This window comes from Peromyscus maniculatus, chromosome 1 (assembly GCF_049852395.1).
Source record: "Peromyscus maniculatus bairdii isolate BWxNUB_F1_BW_parent chromosome 1, HU_Pman_BW_mat_3.1, whole genome shotgun sequence".
In the NCBI taxonomy this organism is placed as follows: Eukaryota; Metazoa; Chordata; class Mammalia; order Rodentia; family Cricetidae; genus Peromyscus; species Peromyscus maniculatus.
Genome location: NC_134852.1, coordinates 206,805,835 through 206,833,523, shown reverse-complemented (window position 1 = coordinate 206,833,523; position 27,689 = coordinate 206,805,835). Strand labels below are relative to the sequence as shown.

Sequence of the window (27,689 nt, the reverse complement as noted above, 5' to 3'; positions counted from 1 at the left end):
GGAGGGAGCTCCGTAATATATTGCCTTCATCTGCCATCCTGCCTATTTTTAGGGCTCCATTTTACAGCGTGGTGAAGTGAGCCTGTGTGGAGGTCAACGTGCCAGGCGTCATTAAGACGTTTCTTGAGAAGCAGGGAGACACTGTCACAGCAAAACTGGAGCCGCAAGCCACAGGTTGTTTTCGAAGATGACACCCATTAGGGAAGCCACTGAAGAGCTCGCTGATGTGCCCTTTGGTCATGTGAGAAGGCACAGGCTGAGCTGTGCTGATTTACAGCTGGCATGAGGATGCCTGGGCGGACTATACTGGGCCCCCAGGAAGCAGCAGTACGCAAAATAGATACTCAAATTGCCCACTCTTTGGAGGACCCACAAAAAGGTCACAGAGGCTCCCATGGCAAGCTGGGTCCATACCAAAATAAACCCAGGGTTGACACTTCCATATTCATTTAACAAATGGGTGAGGGGCTTCTATATGTTGGAAATTGCTGTACATGCTGGAGATTCATCATCAGGGATCAAAGCAATTACTTTTCTCATGGAAAATACATCTCAGCTCAGGAAGGAAAAAAAAGAGAGAGACAGGTAAATGAATGATGTACCAGAAAAAACCTGAAAGAGGACCAAGAGCAGTGGAGGCTAGGACCACTGCTTGACGCAGGACCAGGGAAGGCCTCCGGAGAAGGGGCAAATGAGAGGTGCTACATTGAAGTTCCTGGGAGGAGAGGTGCTCCAGACAGCAGCAGCAAGTACCCAATGGGAAGAGAACTGAGAGAGGACAGTGAAGGAAGTGAGAAGACCTGGGGGAGAGGGCCATGGAGGACCGTGCAGGCTCTGGCAGCGCCTCTGGTTCTAGAGCATTCTGAGCAGAGGACTTGAATTTAAAAGGGCACTCAGGCACTCCGGCTGCTCTGGGAGAGAACAGAGGCAGGATGGGATGGGTAGAGAAACTACTGAAAAGTGGTCAGGTTCTTTTGTAAAAACTGAATTTATTTGTATGTGTATGGGTGTTTTGCCTGCACGCATGTATGGGCATCACATGCATGCCTGTTGCCTGAGGAGGCTGGAAGAGAGCATCAGATCCCTTGAGACAGCTGTGAGCTGTCATGTTGGTTCTGGGTATCAAACCTGAGTTAGAGCAGCCAGTGCTCTAACCACTGAGCCATCTCTCCAGTCCCATGGCCAAATTATTACTGTATGTTTAGGAAGAGCTGAGAGATTCTCCTGAGGGATTAGATGGGGACAGTGAAAAATGAGGATCCAGGTGACTCCGAGGTCCTTGGCCTAAGATTAAGTTTGAATTCCATATTTGAGGACCAGCTGTGGACAGGAGAAAAAGGTAATGTTCCTAGGCCAGCAGAGGTTGTGTGTGGCTCTGAGCACTTCCAGGAAATAGCTAGTAACCGGATCACAGCAGAATGGACACAGGACCCCCAAGCACTGTGCCCGAACTCCTCAGCGTCAAAGAAAGACTCGTGTGTCTCCACCATGAAGGAAGCAAGCCTGTTTATGCGGCGGTGGGAGAGCTGGGGGGCTGTGATGGTGGATATATTCACCCTGAGTGAATTCATTCACCCATTCATCCAAAAGTCACGTTGAAGCTTAATCCCAACTGGAGGGTATTAGGAGGTGGGACAAGGTGATTGGATCCGGAGAGAGGGCAGAGCCAGAGGTGCCTGTGTGGACCAGGAAGTGAGTTCTCACTGAGGGAGGCAGGCACAGGAATGGCTGGGCCACCGTAAGCCACCTCACGCTCCTTGCTAACAACGGAGCAGCCTCCGGCCTCTACTCCTATCCAGCTTCAGCTTCACACACACTCGACTCCAGACAGTGGGATGTCACTTCGTTCGCCCTTGCAGGTACTCAGTAACGCCTCTTTTGTGGTTAGTTTCCATTCAGACATGTCTTTGAACATGTGGGGGTGGGGGAGACCAAAAGCTGAGGGCAGATGCAGCCTGAACTCACGTGGTGGTTTCAGGAAAAATGTCTCCCATAATCTCATGTATCTGAATACTTGGTCTCCAGTTGGTGGTGCTCTGTGGGGAGGTTTAGGAGGTGTGGCCTTGTTGGCAGAAGTATGTCACTGGAAGAGGACTCTGACAATTTAAGGATTTGTACCATTTCCAGCTGCTCTCTCTCTCTCTCTCTCTCTCTCTCTCTCTCTCTCTCTCTCTCTCTCTCTCTCTCTCTCTCTCTCTCTGCTTTGTGCCTGCAGTAAAGGATGTGAGCTCTCAGCTTGCAGCTACAAACCACGATGCCAGCCACCTCCTGCCACGCTGCCCCACCACCATGGACTCTAACCCTCTGGAACCTTAAGCCCAAGGGAACTCTTTCTTCTCTAAGTTACCTGAGTCATTTACAAGAGAAAACTAACTAATATGACTAGTTGGGGCAAATTGTGTCCTCTGAATGAACTTCTAGAGGGAAAACATAGTAAACATATTATATCTATGCATAATTAGACATGCATATGATTAAAATCAAATGGGAATCATGGGAAAGGCCGTGCACAGTAAATAAAGACTTACATAATCCAAGCCTCTCAATTGAAGTGAAGAACCACTGTCTTAGGGTTTCTATTGCTGTGAAGAGACACCATGACCACAGCAACTCTTATAAAGGAAAAACAATTAATTAGGGTGGCTTACATTTTCAGAGGTTTAGTCCATTATCATTATGGTGGGACATGGTGACATGCACGCAGACATGTTGCTGTAGGAGCTGAGAGTCCTGCATCTTGATCTGAAGGCAACAGGAAGTGAACTGACACTGGGCATGGCTTGAGCAAAGGAGACCTCAAGCTGACCCCCACAGTGACAAACTTCCTCCAACAAAGTCACAGCTACTCAATAAAACCACGACTCCTAATAGTGCCACTCCCTATGAGCTGATGGGGGCCAATTACATTCAAGCTACCACATTCCACTCCCTGGCCCCCATAAGCTTGTAACCATATCGTAATGCAAAATGCATTTAGTACAACTTCAAAAGTCCACATAGTCTGTCACAGTCTCAGCAGTGTGTAAAAGTCCAAAGTTCATGCCAGGTGGTTGTGGTGCACGCTTTTAATCCCAGCACTTGAGAGGCAGAGCCAGGTGGATCTCTTGTGGGTTCAAAGCCAGCCTGGTCTGCAGAGTGAGATCCAGGACAGGCACCAAAACTACACAGAGAAACCCTATCTCGGAGGGAGGGGGGTCCAAAGTTCAAAGTCTCTTCTGAGATTCATGCAATCTCTTAACTGTAACCCCCTATAAAATTAAAATAAAAAAGCAGATCACATACTTCCAACATATAATGGCACAGGATATACAAAACTGTTCCAAAATGTAGGGAAGAGAGCATAGTGAGGAAATACTGGACCACAGCAAAACCAAAACCAGATGGGCAAACTCTAAATTCAGCATCTCCATGTCTGATGTCAAAATGCTCTCCAGATCTCCAACTCCTTTCAGCTTTGTTGACTGCAACATATTTCTTTCTCTTGGGCTGGTTCCACTCCCTGTTAGCAGCTTTCCTTGGCAGGAATGCCATGACTCTGGCACCTTCAACATCTTGGGGTCTACAAGGCAATCCAGGCTTCAACTTCACAGCTTCACACAATGGCCTCTCTGGGCCTCCATTCAGGGATATCCCAGACACATGCCTGGCCTCAGCAGCTTTCCTTAGTTGTGGAGGAAGGTTTCATAAGCCCTTTCTTCTATCCTTGATTCTAAAGCCAGAACCACATAGCCAAAACTGCCAAATTCTGCTGCTTGCTGGGGCTGGAACATGACCCCCTCATTCAATTGCATCTTCACCAGCTTTCTGTTTTTGGTGATTTTCTTCACCGCCTAAGCTTGGCTGTTCTTGAACTTCCTCTGTAGACTGACCAGACTGGCCTCAAACTCAGAGATGCACCAGACTCTGCCTTCCAGTGCTGGGATTAAAGGTGTGCCCCACCACAATCAGCTCTAAGCTTTTCTCTAATTTTTTTTTCACAAAGTAGAAACTTATCTGGGTGGGATCTTGTCCTAAGGGAACCACTCCCTTTTTTCCATTTCTTAATCTGTTTATCTCCTTGAACATAAGACTTAGATCCATTCCACTTCTTGGTACTCTTTTTCTCCTCAAATTGTACATTTTGTATTTTTCTTTGCTCAGCTTTCTCTTTTCATTATAAATCTTTGAAGCATGAACACTAGTAACCATATGACAGAGTCTATACTAGGCTATTTTGAGATTTCCTCTGCCAGTGGAATTAATTCAAATCTCTTCACTTTAGTCTCAGGCAGACTCTTCAGACAAGGGCAAAAGGCAGCCACTTTCTTCATCAAAATATCACAAGAATGACCTCTAGGCAACATACTAAAATTCTTCTCCTCTGAAACCTCTTGAGCCAGCCCCCCACAGTTCAAATCACTCTTAGCACCACTGTCTTCCATGCTCCTACTAGTATAGTCCATTAAGCAGCACTTAAAGCAACCCACTGCTTTCCTAACCCAAACTCCTAAAGCTCAAATTCCTCCAAATAAAAACATAGTCAGGCCTATCACAGCAATACCCCAGTCCCTGGTACCAACTTCTGTCTTAGTTAGGATTTTTATTGCTCAAGCAGCCCACCACCCTCTTGCAGCCTTTGCAGTATCTTTTTAAATCAAACCTCTTGCTACCTTCCTGTTTATGTGTACCTTCCTACTTACGTGTTCTTCTCAGTTCTTTAAGACTAAAAGCCTAGAAACACCTAGTCCAAACTGTGGCACTGGCAATGTCACCAGATTTCAAATCTTCCAGTCTTTAGAACTGGAGTATGAAACGTTTGTTTTCAAAGCTCCTCAGGCTATGGTGACTTGTCTAGCAGCACAGACTACATCAGAGAGGGAAGGCAGAGGCAGGACCCTTCACACCTGCCTTCCATCAAATCCTCTAGCAGTGTCTACACAGTTCTTACTTGTAGATGAAGACAGGAAAAGAAAGATGGCAGCCTTGAATACAACAAACACCTAACAAAGTACACAGAAGAGAAACTAATCCAGGTTAGAAATATCCTTCTCTCTCAAGACAACAAACTCAGACACCATGAAGAATAGACTAACAAATCAGAATTCATAAAAGTTATAAAAGTGTACCTGATCAAAGAAAAATGGGCATCAAGCCTAAAGCCACACACATGCACGTACACACACACACACACACACACACACACACACACACACACACACATGCTGCACAGCAGACAAGTAAAACAAAAGAAGAACCATGCACATCAAAACCAAGGAGCTGGCGTGCTGGCCTGATGGTTAGAGTACTTGTTGCTCTTGCAGAGGACCCGGGTTTGGCTCCCGGCACCCACACAGTGACTCACAACCACCCACTGCTCCAGTTTCAGTGGGTCCCACACCATCTTTTGACAGCTGCAAGCACTGCACATATATGATGCACATACATAGACACAAAATACAATTAATTAATTTTTAAAAAATACCCCAAAAAACTAAAAGCAGCATCTATGAGAAAATATTTACAACAATATCACATCATTGAGATCCATAATATACAAAGAATTTATTCAGATCAATGAGAAAACACAACCCACACTTTTTATTAAAGAGTTGTGGTGATATTTTATTTGTGCTAAAATGTGGTGATATTTTATTTGTGCTTTAATAAATAACGCTTGCCTGGAGATCGGAGGAAACAGCAAGCCATCTTAAGTAAACAAAGAAGTCGGGCAATGGTAGCACACACCCTTAATCGTATCACTTGGCCAGCAGGATCTCTGTGAGTTCAAGACCACACTCAAAACAGAGCCAAGTGTGGTAGTACATACCTTAAATTCCAAAACTAGTTAACCATGGACAGGAAGCGACAGAGCTGGGTAGGAAGAGGAAGTGATGTAGCTGAACAGAGAGAGCAAATCAGAGGGCAGAACAGCAAGGCATATAGGCAAGGGTAGATAGGAAATCACGGCATTTGGAAGCTGCAGAGTTGGTGAGGTAAGGTTGGCTGGTGGCCTTCCCTATTTCCCTGATTCCTCTAAGGCTTTCACCCCTATATTTGGGTCCATGTTTTTTATTTAATAAGACCATTTAGAAATTCATCTACAAAGAGTAGAAACTATGAGTATTAATTAACGGAACAGGAAACACAAGAGACACTGTCCAGTGTAAATATGAAGTATCCCATAAAGGTTCAGGAGTTTGCGCACATGGTTCCCACCGGGTAGTGCTGCTTTGGAAGGGTGTGGAGCTCAGACTGTGGCTTCCCTGGCTGTGAGTCTCAATAACGAGACCTGCCTCTGGTTCCACGGAAGCCTCTTTGCTTCCTGTCTGACCCTGCAGTGGGGCCAGCTGCCACAAGTCAAGGTCTAACCTGCTCTACTCTGTTGCCAAGCCTTCACCGTGATGGAGCAGGGCCTCAGATCTGTGAGCCAAACCAAGCCTTGAGCCGCTTACGCTGGGTCTTCTGTTACAGTGGGAAGGAGAGTGGCTATGAGAAACGTGCGCTCTCCGGTGTTGAGAACACACAACTTCATGCTGTCCACGTGGGGGCGGGGTGGAGAATTAAAGTGGGCTTCCCCTCAGTGAGAATGTGGAGAGCAAACATTCTTCTATCCTGTGGATGGGAATACAACTCATGCTAGCTCTTTGAAATACCATCTGGCAGAATCTAACTGCAAGGCTCGGTCATTCTATTAGAAGTCGACCTGTGAGATGTCTCCATATGTGTGCAAGAAAACATATGAATTTACTTAGTGTTGTAATGGGGGGCGGGGGAGGGGGGTCCAATAACAACTAACTGTCCATCAACGGGATATTTCAGTGAAGTATTTGTGTCATCTAATCCCTGAAGTACTTGATAAGATTGAAGTAGAATTTTATGTACTAACATCAAAGAACGTGAAAAAAGGAAATGATTTACGTAACAATGAATGAGAAACACAACTCTAAATGTTAAAAAGTAAAGCAAAGTATACATGTACATTTACATGTGGATACATGTGGATACATGTGGATACATGTGAATACATGTGGATGTGCATACAGAGAAAGGGGGCTGGGAGTAAGGGAGACTGCCACTTCTGATCAAGACTTCTAAGGAAAAACAAGGGTGTTTCCATCTTTATAGTTATGAACTCACCTATTGCTTACAAAATGTGAACACTGCAAAATATGGAGGCTGAAAATGCTGCGTATGAGCTCTTCTAACTGGACCTGGCTGAAGTCTTCTTTCTCCAAAGTCACTGAGACAAAACAAGGAAACTGGCTCCAGACTCCGGAAGCCAGAGGTGTCCTGAGGCAATGCAGCTAAGCCCTTGGCCCTGCCTGCCTCTCCTTCTGCTTGCCCTGTTCTTCATTCTCCAAGAAAACCGTCACATGACAAACAAAAGCTGCTGGACTGCCCAGACTTCTGTCTCTCTGCAAAGCAGCCTTAATTCAAAAGTAACAGTTTCTCTCTGCCTGGTTCTGGAGAAGTGCTGTCTGGGGATGCCGCTGAATGACATGCCTCCCACAGGCAGTCAGGAGGACCAGTCCAGGCACCCTCCCTGAGTGAGGAAGACCACATGACTAACAGCTACAGTAGGACCATGTAGGACAAGTGAGGCATTCCCCCAAGAGAACCCGAACCAAAAGAAGGAGGCACAGTGTGGGAGGCAGACTAGGCAATAGGACAAAGGACAAGGTCAGAAATCATCACCCCAGGCTGTACACCCACCCCGCATGACGGAAATGGGGTTCAAGGCAGCTGTGAGAGACCTCAAAGTCTGGCTTGATGTCACTCCAGGCTGCCAGGGGACAAGGGTGTCATTTTGACAGTTTTGACAGTAAGCCCTGCATGTGTGAAGGGGCTACGTGGGTCTGTCATCCATGAACTGAAATAAACCTGTTACATTCTTTAGCTTCCCTGCAGATCACCCTCTTTTATTACAGTTATTTATTTATGTGTGCCAGGGGCATGTATGTGGAGGTCAGAGGGCAACTTGTGGGAGTTGGTTCCTTCCTCCCAGTACGTGGTCCTGGGGATTGAATGAGGACAGAGGGCAAGTGCCTTTACCTGCCAAGCCATCTTCCCTCCCTAGATGATTACTCTTAAAACAAAATGAAATGCATGCAGATGGAATTGTATTAGAGCGAGTGAGCGAGGGAGGGAGGCAGAGGAGAGAAGATGGCAGTAGAGTATTTATGAGACACAAAGGGAAAAATGAAGTGGGGCCCAAGAGTATTTTTAAATAAACATTGATGATGATGATGATGATGATGATGATGATAATGATTTCTATTCCTTTTACATACTAACCACAGATTCCTCTCACCTCCCTCCTCCTGCCCCCCAGCCTTTCCCCCCAACCCCACCCATTCCCACCTCCTCCAAGGCAAGGTCTCCCATGGGGAGTCAGCAGAGCCTGGCACACTCAGCTGAGGCAGGTCCAAGCCACTCTGCCCTGTACCAAGGCTGCGCAAAGTGTCACACCATTGGCACTAGGCTCCAAAAAGCTGGCTTATGCACCAGGGACCCGAGCCCCCAGCTCCAGGAGTCCAATCAATGAGAGAGAGGAGGGATTCTATGAGCAAGGGACATGGAGCTCATGATGGGAAAACATACAGAGACACCCCAGAGTACTTCTAAGAGAGTAGGAAAGCATGAGGCTGCGGTGGCTTCCATACAGTCTTCCTGTAGACTACCTTCACCAGCTCAGTCATTGTGGGAGGTGTGTAAAGAGAACCATACAATCCTCGGAAACCTGCATCTGAAAGATGGGTACAAGTGTCCAAAGTAAGCACAGACAAGACAACCCTGTCATGAACACAGCCAGCCAACGTTTCTTCATCCTGAACCCAAACAATGAAAACACCCCACTCACTGGTACTTTAAAAATGCAAGTAGAAGGAAGGTAGCAGAAACAATCAATGAGAAGTTTCCATATTTGTAACCGTAAAGTTCATCTCATAGCCCAGCTAACTGCTCAGTATTCACGTACTCCTGCCTTCTGAATTCTGATCATGTTTTCCTGTTTTGTTATTTCAATTTGGGGCACAATCTACACCTTGAACCACTGAGCTGACCCCAATCTCAAAGCACATTCTTTCACTGATGGCTGAACCGATGCAAGTTGACAATTATAAAATTGTCTTGGCTACAGCCTGTCCAAGGCTGTCTTCCTCGGTCCATGGGGAAGGAGAAGACAGGGTATCTGGCACTCTCAGGTGAGACTGGGTGACGGTCACGTGGTCCATGGCAGATAACGAAGCTGAATTTTACTCAGTTTGGAGACCCCTGGGGCCTGCTCACAGCTGCTTCTGCCCCAACTACTCACCTGCCACCCCACCCCCGTTACTAGCAAAGGAGTAAGGCAGACCTTCCCCGGAAGGATGCCTAAACCAGTGACTTCCAGTCTTTACCATACTGGGCAGCACGCACGCACGTGCGTATGCGCACACATGCGCGCACACACACAGCTCTCTTCATCTTCCCTATTAGCTGAGCCCCTGTGTGAACCACTCACAGTCCATGGCTTTAACGGGGAAACCCCCAAAGTTCAGGGGACTGAGGCAGTAAGCAGAACAAATGAAATATTACAAGAGGTCTCCGGGGAACTCAGGCACCAAGGGAAAGGAAACTTAATTCCTAACATGTACACCAAAGAGGGTAAGATGAGACGATGGACAACCATTTTTAGAAACGCTCACAGATGCACTGGAGACTCACAGACAAAACAAGATTCCTGATAGAATGATATAGTCATGTCTGTCCGTATGTCTGTATGTCATATATATATATATATGAAAAAAAGAACAGTAATTACTGGAGTCTCTAGAATAATTTTTACTAGTCTCAATCAACACGGACTGATATGTCTGAGGAGAGTCTCCTCATGTCACCTTTAGACCATTATAGGGGGTACTAAGTTGTACTGGCCTGTAGTTTAAACTCTGTTCGACATATTACAATAATTATTGTCAACACACATGTGCATGTGCGCATGCATGCACACACACACACAAATACACACACACACACAAACACACACACACACACACACACAATCTTCAGAATGAAAGAAGTGAGGGGCAGAGCTGTGTGTTGCCCCAAACCCACACAGTTAACCAGCAGGAATCTAACTGGAACAGGGCACCTTGTTTAGTTCATGACTGACCTCCTGCTGTAAGAATGACACAAAATACTACAAAACGTGGCTTCATGACAACCCTCAGACACGAAGACAGAAAGTGTGGTTTATTGGATCCTGTAACCTCGTCTGAGGTTGCTAGTGCCAGTGCTGAGATGATTCTTCTGTCTAAAACAATGCCAACCTTCCTGGAAGGTGGGAGGGGAAAGTCCTATTGAGGACCGTCAACACACCGGTTTACAACAGCGGATGAGGAACCACAAAAGAAAAGGTGCAGACAGACAGGATCCCGGAGGTGGAGACTCGGGTAAGATCACTGGCTGATCTTCCAGGGGACCCAGGTTGGGTTCCTAGCACCCACAGGACAGATTCAACTATCTGTAACAGTTCCAGGGGAGCAGACACCCTCTATGGGCCTCCATGATAAAGCATGCAGGTGGTGCAGACATATGTCCAGGGAAAGCACCCATACACGTAAAAGAGAAACAAACAAAACTATATGTACATGATATATAAATTGTGTGTGCGTGCGTGCGTGCGTGCGTGTGTGTGTGTGTGTGTGTGTGTGATATATGATCCCTAGCTAGAAATTCAGCATCCCCAAGAGTAAGGGAAAGAGCACAGTTGGAGAATTCGGGTGGCTGATGCCCAGTGTAGATGAGGTGACTCTTACTAACTCCTGTAAGACGAGTAAGTCACTTAGTGGATGATTCTCCTGGACCAGACAGAGAAAGCAAGGTAACGGGAGAACCTCAATTCTTTATGCGTACACATGGAATGCTTTCAGCTTTCCAGAACTGCCCCTCTGGGCAGTATAAATTTCTCTCCCCAGCCCATTGATGAACCTTTCCTAAAGCCAGCTTAACCGAAATCTTTCTCTCAGCTACTTCCAGTTGTCCAATCTCGCTTAGATTTCTGAGACTCAACACGGTCCGTTTCAAAGCTTAAATCTCACCACGGCCACCGCAAAGCTCTCTTGCTCCCCTCCTCCCAAATCAGGCAGAGTTGCGGCTGTGGTGACGGCTTCAGGTAAAGAAGTGACATTGATCTGTCCTTCCCACAGCTCCCTACTCCAGACCCCTCCTCGTCTCCCAGGAGAAGGGTGGCTGACGGGAGAGTCTGAGGTCACCTCGAGTCTCACAGAATCAGACTCCCATCCTGAGACCTCCTCCATGGCCTCTGCCTCCCAAGCCACCTCTCTCGAGAGCCTTGGAAACTCTGCATGCCTCCTCCCCCACCCCCACCCCCACCCCACCCCACCCCCGGGTAACACTGAGAGACTATTTTCCCATGAAGAGTCTGCACCTCCCCGTCCCGCGCCTTCCTCCACAGTCCCAGCACCTGTGACTCTGCCGTATGCATGCCCAGTGCCTGTGAAGGCCAGAAGAGGGCGTTGGTTCCCTGGACCTGGAGTTACAGATGGTTGTGAGCTGTTATGTGGATTCTGGGGACCAAACTCGAGTCCTCTGGAAGAGCAGCCAGTGCTCTAACCACTGGACTTTCTCTCCAGCCCCCCCAAATAAGTGTTTTTTGTTTTGTTTTTGTTTAATCACACCTTTACTCAAAGCGTTTCTGCCCACAGACACATAGTGAAACAAACAACGAACTATCCGCCCCGAGTCCTCTGCTATCCATCCCGCGTCCTTTGCTATCCGCCCCACGTCCTCTGCTATCCGCCCCGCGTCCTCTGCTATCCGCCCCGCGTCCTCTGCTATCCATCCCGCGTCCTTTGCTATCCGCCCCGTGTCCTCTGCTACCCGCCCCGCGTCCTCTGCTATCCGCCCCGCGTCCTCTGCTATCCGCCCCTCGGCCTCTGCTATCCGCCCCGCGTCCTCTGCTATCCGCCCCGCGTCCTTTGCTATCCGCCCCGTGTCCTTTGCTATCCGCCCCGTGTCCTTTGCTACCCGCCCCGCGTCCTCTGCCATCCGCCCCGCGTCCTCTGCTACCCGCCCCGTGTCCTTTGCTATCCGCCCCGCGTCCTTTGCTATCCGCCCCGCGTCCTCTGCTATCCGCCCCGTGTGTGTCCTTTGCTACCCGCCCCGCGTCCTTTGCTACCCGCCCCGCGCCCTTTGCTAGGCTTTGCACAGATGAGCTGTGCTCACTCTGTGTGCTGAGCCTGCTGCGGAACTGCCCTCCCCAAGGCAGGAATGCAGCATCTAAATTCCAGGGTCATCCTCTGGCTCTTTGACTCCAGATCCCAGCATTTAAACCCTGGCCATCTCACTAGCAGCAGGAGGGCATTAGCAATGCCACATTGTCCGGTGTGGATGACATGTCAACACGGGCTTAGGATCGCAAGCTGTTTATCTCACATTGAACCTGACCCTGCTTCAGAAGGATGGCCCTGACCTGGTTCAAAGGCAAGCTGAGGTGTGGGCCAGCAGCAGCCCATTTCTGACCCGAGATTAAGGCATGAGGAAGACATGCTTGAAAAATGTTTTAAAAAAAAAGGGAAAGAGCTATTGATAGCCCGGGACTTAAAATGAAATAAAATTCCATCTATGTCTGATATAAAACTGGTTCTCGGGCCCACATCATCCTCCCTAAATTTATGAACACCCACTGAATGTTTCTGTAATAGTCCGAGCCACCCTCAAACACCTGCCTCTTGGTTCCAAAGCATATCCTGAACTTCACTTACCTTCCTGTGGTTACCTTCAGGGACAGGAGCTCTGGATCCTCAATTCCTCAAGACTGCTATCTAGAATCTAAATCAAAATGTAAAGTCCTTATTGTTTCTCCCTCTGTTACAAAAATAATTCTTGCTGTTGTAAGAATTCAAGGGACAAGTTGGCAGGATGGCAGTAAAGCCCAGCCAAAGCACCTTGAAAGAGTATTTATAGCTTAGCCTTGATTAAGTTATACGTCTATTAATGTTTTTTCCAGTTGAAATGAATTGGCCATGCAGCTAATACTATAGAATATTTACAGTACATTCTGAATATCAGGTTAGCAGAAGAAAATGCTTAAGCTCCATTTTATGTCTAATGATCTACATCTGAGATTATTTACACCAGAAATAACCTTTGTAAACTTGATTTGTACTGTGCTTCTAATTTTTTAAATTAAAAAGCACTTGCCCCTCACGACTCCCAATAAGTCATACTAAATAGACTCCTCTTTAAAAGGGAAAAAAAAAACCTTAATCAATTGGCAAGATTAAATTGCATAAAATTAAGAGTGTTCTTTGGCCCCTTCAAGTGTAACTGGTTCGTCTTACAATATAAAATAGCCCAAGTATCGCAGCCATACAGAGTCTCCGGGGCATTAAGCTTATTTCCCATTCAGCTTGAGCTGTGTCATGTATAATCTTTTAAACATGATGAGAATACCAAGAATTCCTTCCTAACTGCTGTAAAAGGCTCTCAAAGGCCACTGAAAGGCCTGGACCACATTCTTTAGCAATTATGAGGGGCAGGAGGAGGAGGCAGGGGCAGGCCAGAGGAAGAGAAAAGTGGTCTATAACGGGCCTGCACCAAGCCAAGCCTCCTCTATTCTAAGCAACAGCTGCAGAACCCTGGCACCCCTGGCCCAGGAGAACCACTCATATTACTGGGGTTTGCCCTTCTGATAGCTCCACACTCTGGCTTGCAACCTCCTTCCCAGTTCAGGATGGACCAGAACAGCTCTTCACACTCAGGCTAGATTCTGGTGAACACATCTCACAATGCTGGTGTCTGTGTGGCTTTCCTTGGGGTTCAGTGATTGTCTAACAGAGCTGTTGTGTTACCTAGGGCAAGTCAAAGAAAGGACTAAAGGAGATACAGCTCAGTGACTTGATATCCGAGGTCTGAGGCTAGCCCAGAGATTCGTGGGTACCATCTCTGGCAGGTGAAGCAGAGACAGTATTTCTTAAGAACTTTCCACCTGCCAGAGCCTACTCCGGGTACTGTGTGTGGATCCTATCATCAAGCCACATCAAGCGTTACCATTGTGCAAATAAAGAAACAGAATCCAACTATCAAGACAAGACAGATCAAAGTCAACACAGCTACAGATGGGCAGCTGTGAGACTCAATAGCAGTCCACAAATTCCCAAACCTCCTGACCTTTACTCATTACTGGAACATAAATGAAAGCAATCAGCAAAAATGCTATCTCCAGGGGTTCGTGTCTCTGTGTTGCTTTTTATGGGGGGGTCTCACCAAGTTTCCCCTGGCTGGCCTGGAACTCTCTAGGTAGACCCGACTGACCTCAACCCCATGGAGATCTGCCTGCCTCTGCCTCCAGGTACTGGGATCAACAAGCATGTACCACCACACCCTGCTCTGTGCAAAATTTTTAAATAGTAGCAAAACAGAAGTTTCTAAGACACCACACATCAACAATCCTAATGAAATGTTTTGTTGGTTTGTTTTTCTAAACCATACAGCTCTTGCTCAGCTTGAATAGCAAACATATAATCTTTATAACTCCCCTCTAGAGGCACAGCTTTGAGGTTGAGGGGTAACTCTGTGGTACAGCATTCAAGAAGCCCCATGTTAGGGTCCCAGAACTGGAGGAAATAGGGCATTTCATATCAAAGCTAGTGAAAGAACTCCCAGCCTCAACGTTCATATGTAAATTCAAACCAAGCTACACACAGTGATTCAAAAATAGAATCATAATAGTTCAGAGTCTTTAATTCTATGGCAGATACTCTGCAATGCTATAGAACCCTGGGTTTAAACCAATTTAAAAAAATTAGTGATAACAACGATTGTGAAAGAAAAGAAAGCTAGCTCCTTGACCTTTTATTTGTGTCTTAAAACTCAATACAATAAAGCATCAGAATATAAAATGTAGCAATTTTGTTCATTAAGCATGTTTTAATTTGGGCATGAAATATTTTACTAAATTTGCATGGCATATTTAAAGCTTATGTGCACTGTCCCTCAATCATTCTTTTTTTTTTTTTTCAAACTAAAGAAAGATCGGGAAAATAAAGACGAGTTCACATGATTTTCATTGAAATCAATTTTGTCAGATAGAGAATGGAAGTTATGTGGTTCAGGTACCAGTGAGTTTTGCCTGTGCTCCATGAAGTGGATGGACTCTCCAGGAAGAAGCAGTGTCATCCCATGAGAGTCCAGGGAAAGCAGGTACCACCTGGCTACTTCCCAGCAGTGCCCGCCTCACTTAGATCTCCCCACAGCCCAGGCACAGAGGTGAACCCAGGGCCTCACCATGCTGGGCAGGCGGTCTATCACCGAGTTACCTACGGCAAAGAACCCAGCTGCATTATGCCCACATCTGCAGAACTTAAGTGAGGCTAAATGGTTCATTTGTCTGGTGGAGGAAATTTCATGTGGGAATAAACAAAATGTACACAGAATGAGTAAGAGTGAGTTTGGGGGGATTTAGGTGGGATGGGTAGACTGTGGCCTTGCTACCATCTGCTTGCTGTATTTTACTGGGTTTTGCAGTTGGGGGGCTGTATAAGTGAGACATATACACTGTTAATCTTGACTGTCAACTTGGCAGGGTTTAGGAGATGAACCAGGTATTTCTACAAAGGTTCACATGAGATGAGAAGCCTCATGCTGAATATGGGCACTGTTCCAAGGGTGGGGTCTCAGACCAAAGGAAAAGGAGAAAGCTAGCGAAGTGTTGGCTTTCGTCTCTCTGCATCCTGACTGGTGCCGCGACGTGTCCATCTGCCTCACACTGTCGCCGCCATGCATTCCTGCAAAGACAGACTGAACCTTTAAACCCTGAGCCAAAATAAACCAGTTCTTAAGTCGATTTTGTCAAATATGTTGTCATAGGAAGGCAAAAAGTACATATTTAAATGAATAAGTATTATTTTATACCTATTTAAATAGTAAATTTAAGTGTACAATTGTCATGGGAACCAAGATATTCATTCTAGGCATTTGTTCCAGAGAAATGAAATGTATGTTCTTGCAAAAACCTGCATGTAAGCATCCATAGCATTGTTATTCATTTTAGCCCCAAACTAGAGAGTCCAGATATCTTTCACTAGGCAAACACGTAAACAAACTGGATTGTATATACTCTATGAAAAAACCACCAGCCAAATTGGTAAACAAACTGGAATGTATATATTCTATGAAAAAAAAAACATCAACAAGTAAAAAAGAATGAACTGTGAGAGACGCACCCAACAGCGTGGGTGAGTGAATCTTCAGGAACCTGGGCCGAATAAAGAAGTTAACCCCATGGGCTGGGAAGATGGCTCAGTCAGTAAAGCGTTTGCCACCCATGCATGAGGACCTGAGTTCAATCCCCAGGTCCCACATAAAGAAACTAGGCATAGTGGCATGAGTTTGTAAATCCCAGTGCTGAGGAGGCAGAGTCAGGTGGATACCTGGGTCTCACTGGCCGTCCAGCCTAGGCTAACTGGGTGGTGATGCTGCTTCAAACAAGGCAGACAGACCTGAGAAAGGACACCCAAGGTTGACCTCTGGCCTCCACATGTACACACATGCATATACATACACCTGGACACATCAAATATGCACATAAACATACACAAATGTCAATCCAAAAGCTTACATACTATATTACTCCACTTACATAAACATTTTAAAATTCAAAAAATTTAAGACTAATCGTTGTCAGGGGCTTGGCTGGGGCATGGAGGGAGGTGGGCATGGTTACAGAAGGAGATATGAGGAGCCTAGTGAGGTAGAACTGGGCAGCATCTTGACTGGAGAGGGAAAACGTAAGATAATACAAGACTAAATACAAATGCACGTAGGTCCTGGGGAGACTGGATTTGGGGGGGGGATTGTATCCATGCTAACATTATGATACTTACTACAGTTTTGCAAAATGTCATCATGGGGAGGGTATATATAAATGTATAATATATATATATATATATATATATACAGCAGAACCTATATTATTTTATACAACTGAATCCCAATATGCAACTATTCCAACAAAAAAAATCCTATTAGAACTTAAGAACTAAGCCAAAAACAACAACAAAAATTTCCAATTCTTAAGATTATTTTTTTTAAAGATTTATTTATTATGTATATGGTGTTCTACATGTACACAGGCAGAACACTAGAAGAGGGTGACAGATCTCATGACAGATGGTTGTGAGCCACCATGTGGTTGCTGGGAATTGAACTCAGGACCTCTGGAAGAGCAGCCAGTGCTCTTAACCTCTGAGCCATCTTGCCAGCCCTCTTAAGATTATTTTTGAGACAGGGTCTCATGTAGTCCAGGCTAGCCTCCAACTTGTTTTGAGACTTTGAATGACCTTGACCTTTTGATCTTCTTGCTTCCATCTCCCCAGGGCAGGGATTACAGGCATGTGCAGTTAATGCACAGCTGAGGATTGAACCCAGGGCTTTATGAATGTTAGGCAAATATTCTGATAACTGGGCTACATCCCTGGCCCAAGGTTTATTTAATAAACAACACTTCTGTGATGCTTACTAATTGCCAGGTACCGTTTTAAGTTCTTAAACACTGACTTATTAACTACTAACACCATCGGGGTGTGTACTGTTATAGACAAAGAAAGTGGGGTGCAGAGAGGTTAAACAGCCCGTCCCAAGTGTTGACAGTGAATGTTGGTGGAATCTGATCCCATTGCAGGGGACTGGGTTCTAGAACACTCCCTTCTGTGACGTCTGCATCTCACCTCGAAGACAGACAGGTGGATGGAACTCTAATCCTCACAGCAGATCCTCCAGAGCTGCAAAGCCCTGGAGAACACAGGACAAACCCTTCCCATGGCAAAGCCAGCTGAAAACTCTCCGAGGGATGGAGGGGGTTTGTGAATGGGGGGGGGGGGTGAATCCTTTGGCCACCTTACCATTGGAGATTGGAGAACAGAGATAAGAGCTGAACCCCTTTAGGGGTGCATTTCAGAGGGAAGGGCTGAGGAGCCACAAAAAGTGAATGTATCTGGGGATGGATAAAAGGGAAGGCCGGGGTTGGCTGAAACAAAACCATGCAATCGCATCATGCTTGATGATGTGACCCCAGCCCTGCAGTCCTATGGCCCAGGATTGTTTCGTTCCTGCCACTCATGCCCTCAGAACACACCCCCTCAGTCCTCCACCTTATCAGCCTCAAGTCTACATACTGGCTCTTGCAAATGCCTTGCTTTCGTGGTCTCTGGGGACTGAACTTGGAGCTGATGTGGCATTCCAAGGTAGGTCTGTGGTTAGGCGGCCTGGCTCACAAGATTTTCAGATTGTCAAGTGGGAAGTCAGGAATGTCATGGCCTATGTACATGGACCTGGGAACATTCATCAAAAAGACAGCTGCCATGAAATCACTGTCTCCCTTTCCCACTGAAATGGGGTGGCACTATGTGTAGGCCTGGATGTGGACATGCACACGCAAACCCAAATTAACATGGCAGTGAAATCATTTCCCAGGGCAGGACAAGGAGGGCTAGAACCAAACATTCTAGACAGACTCCCAAACAGAAGGCACCGTACCTTAGTGCTAACACTGAGAGTTCTGGCTCACACGGTCCCCCTGGGTAACTGATGAGACCCACACACCATGCAAGGAACCAGCTGGAGGCATGTTTGGAGAGTCTGGCTTTATGGTTTTTAAGGAAAGAACTTGTCAGGAGTCTCAGTGGAATCCTGGCTGGGCAGTTGGGAAAATTAAGCCCACCTGGGAACTCTGCTGGAGAAAGCTCACAAGAAATACAATTCCCCAGACTGTGGCTGTGAGAAAAGAACATTTGGGGTGCAGTCTCATCTCACCAGGTCACAGCCCAAAAGGACTCAAGTCTCTGGTTGGATTTTATCTAGAGAGGGCATTTTCTGGGCTAGTGAGATGGCACTTGCCACCAAACCTGATAACCTGAGTTCAATCCCTGGAACCCTCAAGGTAGAATGAGAAAATCAACTCCTGAAAGCTACCCTCTAACCTCCACACACATGCTGTATACATGCATACATACATACAAACATACATTCATATATACATGCATTCATTCATATATACATTCACACATACATACGTTCATATATACGTATGTTCATACATACATACATACATTCACACATACATACATTCATATATACATAGCAGAGTCTCTGCAACAGGTCTGGAAATATTCCCGAGAAGGTAGAGTTTGTGCTGCCCACTCCCAGGAGCTCCCACCTCCTATCTCTTGTGCCCTTGGCTCCCAGGTCTTGGTGCCCTTGGCTCCCAGGTCTTGGTGCCCTTGGCCCCTGTGTCACCATCTGCGAAGAGGAGGCTCCAGCATGAAAACCAAGGGTAGCAAGTCTCTGAGTCCCTATGGACCTTGTTGAGTCTACAAACCAAGCCTGGGGCTTCTGCCTCCAGCCATCCACTGAGTAAATGTCAAATGTCCCTCTAATCCACAGACTGCTGAGTTCTCTGTTGGCAGCTAAACACGTCTTAATCTTAATCCATACAGCTTCCCTGTAGTGAACTGCCCAACAATCATATTATAGTTGTTAATATCACTCCCCCTAACTTGTCCAAGGCTGAAATTTGCATGAGGCCATCCACTTTCCTTATCCTGGTCTCTACAGGGGAGACTGGAGGAAGAAAGTGTAGATCCTGTAAACTGAGACAAGCTTGTCACCTGGAAGTCTGCTGTTGCTGACCAAGGCGCAGGAGATAACCCCAAACACACAGCAGCGGGTGTGGGAGACAGGAAGAAGGAACAAAAGGGGTGGGTGGGGTCAGAAGGGGAAGAGGGACAGGAAGCAAGTGTTTCAAAAAGTGCCTTTTGTAAAGAGAAACCCTCCTGCTTTCCAAAACCCCACATTGTGCATGAGAAGCCGCTGTGTGCTAGATCTCCATCATCACCAGCCTATCCATGGAGCCCCGCAGCCACATGGTACATGGTGAATGACCGATGGCTTCTATCAGTGCCTGTGCATGACTTGGCTGGGCAAAACATATTTAACATTAGCTTAGGTCCTGACATTCTATCATGTTCCCTGTCAAGAAGCCAAGTCATTCTTGGAACCCTGCACACCAAGTGACATATAACAGAGCCCCGGCAGATGAGGTGGCTCTTTCTTTGGTGCCCCTCCTGCAGGGCAGTGGTCTGGCTGGCTGCTTTGAGAACAGAGGTCTGCTAAGAAAAGGTCACCAGCCTTGGCCAGCGTCTACAGCACTTTTGGAAGAGGCTGTGTTACGAAGCATGGTGGTGTTATTTGCAACTGAGTTGCTTTTAGCAATCAGTATCACTGCGTCAGAAGCTAAAAGTGGGACAGGGCGAGGTGTCCAAGGCTCTCAAGGAGCGTGGCAGCAGGCTGAGGGGATGGTCATCAAAATGACACCTCCCTTTCCCAGCTCCAAGCTGCCTTCAGTGAACCTTCCCCTGCCACCCCAAAGGATGCTCCGTCAGGCTGAAAGGGGAGAATGCCAGCGACACCTTGCACGACACTGTCTGGGATGCCTGTGGCCAGACAGGCGGGTGTTGGTGCCTTCCTCACAGGGTATCAACTCTCCGGTAGGGATACTGGGTCCTCAGGGGACATGCAGGCTTCCCATCAGGCTCCCTGTGGAGGGGACCTACTAGGAAGAGGCTGGGAGTCCTCCTAATTACTCTCCGCTGGCCTCCCTTGCAACCTCTTCTGGAGCTCGCTTCATTCCTGGCCCATTGCCTGCAGTTAACTGGGACCTGCTACATGCTCAGGGCTGTGTGACCATCAAGGAATGCATTCAAGAAATACGAAGCTAGAACCGCCCAGAGGCCATGCGATCTCTAGCTTTAAAAAAAAAAAAAATAGGTGTTTGGGGCTGGAGAAAGGGCTCAGTGGTCAGGAGTACTGCTACTCTTTCAGAGAACTTTCAGGTTTGATTCCCAGCTCCCTTCTCAACAGCCTGTAGCTCTAGTTCCAGGGGATCTGAAGTCCTCTTCTGGCCTCAGTGGACACCAGGCACAGACATACATTCAAAAACATCCTATGCACATTTTTTAAAACACAAAAATTAAAATTAAAAACTGAATTTTTCTTCTTCCATGTAAGTGAATGCATGAGTTGGGATGGGCTGGTGGTGTGGGCGTGTTAATAAGGGGTCAGAGGTGACCCAGAGGAAGCCAGAGAGGAAGGGGTGGGGAAGCGTCACAGGAGAGGTGGGATACGAGCCGAGACTTGAGCGAAGGATCTGTGGGAGTTGTAGGAACCCAGGTGGGGTCGGCGCCCAGGCCACAGGCAGCATGGTGGCTCTCAGGGGTCATAAGGAGTGACTCACGGAGTGGGACTGTACCACACTCTGGTTACTCTCATGGCAGCTCACAGACAAGACACCAGCTCTCCTGTATGTGAACACCTTCACAGGCCTGTACTGTAGTTAGCACTCAATGGATGATGATGAATGAATGAAGAAAAATCACCCAATATCTTCATGCTGGGAACCCCAAATCAATAATAGAAAACGTTTTCAAACATGGGGATTGCCAGGTGGCAGAGGTATATCTGGCTGCAAGTAAGCCATGGCAAATAGGGGGAAGAGACCAATAAAAGGGGCACCTACCTTTAAGGGGCAGCCTTGTCTGGCTAAGCCCAGCGCTACTGCCAAGGGGTATTTGCCTAGTACCATCAAGTGGGTTTATCGGAGGGGAGGAGGTGTCTCATGTGACCCAGGCTGGCATCAAACTCAATATGTAGTCAAAGGTGGCCTTGAACTCCTGACCCTCCTGCCTTTACCTCCCAAAGGCTGTGATTACAGATGTCCACAACCACACATGGCTTCTGCAGTGCTGGGATCAAACCTATGGTCGAGTACACGCTAGGCATACATTCTATCAGCCCCACCCCATGCCAGACAATTTAAGTGCTTTGTGAAATCCCCCCATTCTTAAATGTTGGCAATATGCTTTTTAAAAAATATACTGTGCAGATCAAGGAAACCACATAATCTAATGCTATAGTCAACCTACCTGGCAAGCTTTGGCTCTAAGGATATAATTTGGGTTCAAAAAGTTTACAGCCTGAAAAGACCCCAACCAGATTAATTTATGGTTATGGAGGTGAGTGGGGCCAGGTGACTGTGGACTTGGCAGAGCCTTCCCAGGGCCACGAAAGTCTTGAGTTTGAGCTGCAGGGGCTGTAGGGGTGAAGACAAGTCCAAGCATTCTTCATGATGCAAGCCTAAGGGTTGAGCACTTGGCAGCATGTAGTCATGACTCAGTGTAAAAGTAAGCAAGAGGAGGCTGGAGAGGGCTCAGTGGTTAGGAGCCCTGCTCTTCCATTCACAATACCCACAGGGCAGCTCACAGTCATCTCTTCTTACTCCATTTCCAGGGTACCCATGCTCTCTTCTGACCTCCCTGGACACTAAGCATGCATGTGATGCACAGACATACATGTGATTGGTTCTCCTGCAACCTGCAGGACTTCCCACTGATAATGAGCAGTAGGTATATGTGTGTGTGCATGCATGATTCCTAAGTTACTTTTCTGGACAAAAATACTCCAGACCAATGATGCCCAAACTTCAGCAGGTGTCAGAGTCACCCAAAGACTTGTTAAGACATGCCTGGGCCCACCTTAGAGACTGGGTGATTAGGTCTGGGAGCAAGGCCTTAGAGTCTGCTTTCCAACTATTTACCACATGCTACATTTGCTGCTGTTCAAGGACCTTCAGTCAGTGGCACTGGACAGATGTAAGCGTGCTTTGGAAGTATGGAGCATCATGGTGCGCTGGCCTTCTTCCATTGGCTCACTTAACAAACTCATTAGATCATGCCCTGTGCAAAACCCATGAATGATGCAGACAGACTTACAGCCAACAGTTGTGGTCTCACCTTTGGTTACCAGAAAATGAACTGCCCTTGAGAGGATGTGCTGTTAAAGCAGAAAATGAGACCTACTTTTAGCCACTCACTCACATGGTCTCAGGTTCAAACACATGACTCTGAGAATAAAGATTTTGAAATCCATGCCCATCAGTGACTTGTCCACTTCTCCATGTCTCTGGTTAAATGAGCCATTTGCTAGGTTCTGCCTTCAACGGAATATCCCTTCATTCAATCACGAGAGCTCTCCATTATAGGTGCTGTCCTCTGGACTGGGTAGGGGGCCAATGAACCTTCTCAGAGACCTAGCCAAAGGGTCTCTAGCAGTGCCAGAGGGTGGAGGCAGCCCTCCAGCAGACAAGCTCACGCTGCTCTGAAATAACAGCCTTTGCTGTCCCTGGCAGGAGGCACATTCTGACGTATTCAGTTACGAGTGAATGCCTGGGCATTAAATCTAAATGGCCCATGATATGGAATGCCCGGGCAGTGTGCACTTGGATTATTTATGCCCTCTGCACCTGTGGAAGTCAAGATTTTATTATTTATTTCATGTTAGGTTTCCAACCTTGGGCTTCCAGTCTGCAAAGCAATAAAGCCCTTAAGTTAAACTGCAGGAGACTGTGGTCGCCACTCAGCAGGGGTCAGAACACTTAAGAACTTTGACACCCAGTATGTCATCTTTCTTGCTAAGGATATCCTAATGAAATTCAATCATGTGTGAATAAGTTTTAAAACCTTTGAAATAATAACACCTGAAAAAAAATCATCTGTGGCCTCTCCATAAGAATGTGACACAGGGGCTTGAGGTCCAAGGCCTGGATCACAGATGCAGTCCTCTGCTGACCTTCCTTGACACACATCTGACTCACTGTAGGAGGTCAGTGGCTCAATATGGTCCTATTTCTTTCCAATATGGGTAAAAATGTGCTTCAAAAGGATTATAATTCTCAAGTTAAACCCCCTCAGCTCCTCGTGTGATGTAACAGTAAGGCATGTTTTCCCATGGATGTCAACAAGCCTGTGGTTTGCAAATGACTGTTTTAACCCCACTTCTCACCAGCTGATCACTGCATTAGAGCTACTGAGGACTCAAACCTCTTAACTCACCTCCTTCCCTGAGTTTCCTGAAGTCCAGCTTCCCACGGTGGTGAAATAGATGGATTCCCACTTTGTCTCATATTCTTCTCTAGAGGCAGTGGTCAGTTTTCACATAGAATTCTAGAAAGTTACCAAGACCCAGGCACAAATGGACCTACTGCTCCACCACAGCCTCCTACCCCATAGAGAGGGCTCCTTCAGCTCCCAACGCAAGGGCCATCCTGCTGGATGATGACCACTTCATCAATGAGAACAGGATGAACATGTTCTAACCTCACAATGTGATAACAGATTCACGTTCTTTAGAGGATTAAGGTTCCTGCTGAGGTTGCCTACTTTGTGTGAGTCTATTCTAGATGGAGAGGATCCTGATTACTGAAGAGCTTGGCACATGGCAGGGATACTCCATAAATACTGGTTGGATGGATGGATGACTCTACCATCAAACGCCTGCCTTGAGTTGAGGACCAACATGGGAGGAAGGCACAAAACTCCCCTCCCACATAGGTGCCTCTGCCTCTCCAAACTCTCTGACCCAGTTACTGAAAAGAAACTTGAGAAATGTAAACCTGAGCCAAATATATCACTGGTTCATTCTGTTTCACAGATTTAAGTAGGCTAAAGACCACATGAAAACCAAGCCAGTCTACCAAAAGTGAGGCTAGCTTTCAATCAATAATGATAGTTTACCAACAACTTCACAGAGATCCTACAGTATAAACTACACCATTGGCATGTTAAAATAGTTCATATATAATTTAATACAATTATATGTACTCTCCCATTTTAATGGGCAAAACACATTATTAACTATATGGCAAAACCAGAATATGTATTAATGATAATCTATATAAGCAAAATCTTAATATTCCTTGATAATTCACTTTAAAAGAAATAATATGCCAATTAAAATGAGAATATTCTTAGACAAGAATAGTAATTCAGTAAAACAAAGGATAGTAATTAATCTACCAATTGTGCAGTTTTAAAATGGTCGTGTTTGGGGCTAAGAATATAGCTCGTGGAGAACACTTGCCAAGCATGTTCAAGACCTTAAATGCCATCACCAGCACGCAACAAATAAACAATAGCAATGGTCACATTCATGTTCATGCTTGAAATAAGCAAAATGCCTGGAAATATATGATCTACTGAACCCGACTCATGAAGAAGAATGAACTAGAAAAAGACCTATGACAAATAAAGCAATTGAATCAGTAATCAAATTCCTTCCAGTAAAAGGAATCATTTAGCCGGCTGGCTCTGATGATGAATTCGACCAAGCATTTACAGAACATGAAGCCTTCTTGAGGTCTTCTACAAACAAGGAAAGGAGGAAAAAAGCCCTTCTTGTTCTTTGAGGACAGCAATCCTAATATTAAGGTCAGAACAGACAGCAGGAGGAAAGAAAACTCTATAGCAAACGTTCTTTGTGAGTACGATGCAAAAATCAATAAAATGCTGTAGACAGAATTTGACAACGTATTCAAAAGTATACACTATGACTGATGTGATTTATACTGATTGTCAGCTTGGCAGGACCTGTACATGTCTGTGGAGTGCTTTCCAGATTAGAATAATTGAGGTTGGAAGACCCTGAATATGGGCAGCACCAGGCTTCCAGACTATGGATAGGCTGTGACCAGATGACCTCTGGCTTCTGTCCCCATGTCCTCCTCACTGTGATGGACTGCATCCCTTCAACTACATCACAATAGACTCTCCCACTCTGATGGACTGCATCCCTTCAACTACATCACAATAGACCCTCCAACTGTGATGGACTGCATCCCTTCAACTGTGTCACAATAGACCCTCCTCCCTTCAGTGGTTCATGTCAGGTACATTGTCACATCAATGAGAAAACAGTAATGTGACCATGTGAGGTTTATTCCCAGAATGCAAGGATGGTTCAACATTTTTTTAAAAACTCAGTAAATATAACCACACCAAGTTAACAAAATAAAAAGGAGAGAAGCCATTTGCTTGAAGCATAAGAAGTATGTGACAACAATCCAACCCATGTTCATGATAAAAATTAAAACTCAATAGAAGGAAACCTCAGTATAATAAAAGTCTTACATGGAAACCCAAGGCTTACATTATACCTAATGTTAAGACTGAAAGATTTAGCCGGGCGGTGGTGGCGCACGCCTTTAATCCCAGCACTCGGGAGGCAGAGCCAGGCGGATCTCTGTGAGTTCGAGGCCAGCCTGGGCTACCAAGTGAGTTCCAGGAAAGGCGCAAAGCTACACAGAGAAACCCTGTCTCGAAAAACCAAAAAAAAAAAAAAAAAAAAAGACTGAAAGATTTAAAATAATAAAGATTAAAAGATTTCCACCTAATATCAGGAACAAGACAAGGATGCCATCTATTCAGCATGTTGCTAGAGATTCTAACCAAAGTAATGAGGCAAAGAAAACATTCAAATTAGAAAGGAAGAAGTAGAAAGTGTTTGTTCACAGATGACGCACTGTTACATGTAAGAAGACTTAAATACATTCCTTTCTCTCTCTCTCTCTCTCTCTCTCTCTCTCTCTCTCTCTCTCTCTCTCTCTCTCTCTCCACTCCTTCTCTTCCTCCCTCTCTAAATTTTATAGCCAATAAGCAAATAGCCAAGTTATAAGATAAAAATCATAAAATCAGATGCAATTGTATTCTCTAGTGATGAATAATCCATGGAGAATATTAAATAAGTAATTCCATTTGTGGTAGTAGAAAAAGAACAAAAATACACAGAAATAAACAACCAAGTAGTTGAAACACTTATACACTGAAAACTACAAACTGCTGAAAGAAATAAAAGATTAAGTGAAAAGACGCCCCCACTCATGAATCAGAAGACTTACTACTGTTAAATAATTTGCAGAGTCAATGTAATCTTATCAAAATGGAATTGTTTCAAAAATAAAAAAAATTCCAAAATTCACATAGACTCTCAAAAGATAAGTATAAAAAATAATGTCCAAAAATAAAGACAAGGTTGGAAGACCCATAGTGCCTGATTTCAAAGAGAGCCATAACACTGTAGTAATGAGAGGTGTTACATTGGCACAAAGATAGACATAAAGACTAAGAGAACAGGACATCCCAGAAAAGGAAATGCATGCACACAGGGTTAACTAATTTTCAACAAGCATACCAACACCATTCAGTGGGAAGAGGAGAGTCTTGTCAGTGAATAATATTGGAAATTTTATAGGGCTGGAGAGATGGCTCAGCAGCTAAGAATACTGGCTGTTCTTCCAGAAGGACCCAGGTTCCATTCCCAGCACCCAGTTTCAGGGGATCCAATAGCCCTGGCCTTCACTGACACCAGGCACACACATGGTATGTTTATATATTTGTCAGCAAAACACTCAAACACAAAACAAAGAAAAATCTAGATACCCATATGCAAATCAATGATTTTGAACTGTTACTTTATACAACATACAAAACAAAAGCAACATACATAAAATGTGCCTGGAGAGCACTCTCTGCTCTTCCAAAGACCCTGAGTTCAGTTCTCAGTACCCACATCTGGCAGCTTATAACTGCCTGTAACTACAGTTCCAGAGCATCCCACACCCTCTTCTGCCATCCTGGGTACCCACACACACACGTGGCATTTGCCCACACAGACACATAAACATAAATAAGAATACATATCAGAGGCCTGTAAACCTGTGAACCTTTGAGAAGGAACACGGGAAACTGATCCTCACATATGGTGCCAATACAAGCAGCAAAAGTATGGGTAAACAGAACGCCATCAAAATAAAAACTTGG

At 45.8% G+C, this 27,689-nt stretch overlaps 1 protein-coding gene across 4 annotated transcripts in view; it reads right to left on the bottom strand.

Annotated features, from left to right (window-relative positions):
- Rbm20 (RNA binding motif protein 20) overlaps positions 1 to 27,689 on the bottom strand; it is a 212,680-nt gene that overhangs the window by 129,297 nt on the left and 55,694 nt on the right. Inside the window, exon 1 of one of the 4 annotated variants that reach the window (XM_076563293.1) lies at positions 12,747 to 16,892. The exons of the other annotated variants lie outside the window; for them this stretch is intronic. The gene's annotated coding sequence lies outside the window, so the exon portion shown is untranslated. Of the gene's footprint in view, positions 1 to 12,746; positions 16,893 to 27,689 lie in introns of those variants that run through there. 4 annotated transcript variants of the gene reach the window in all.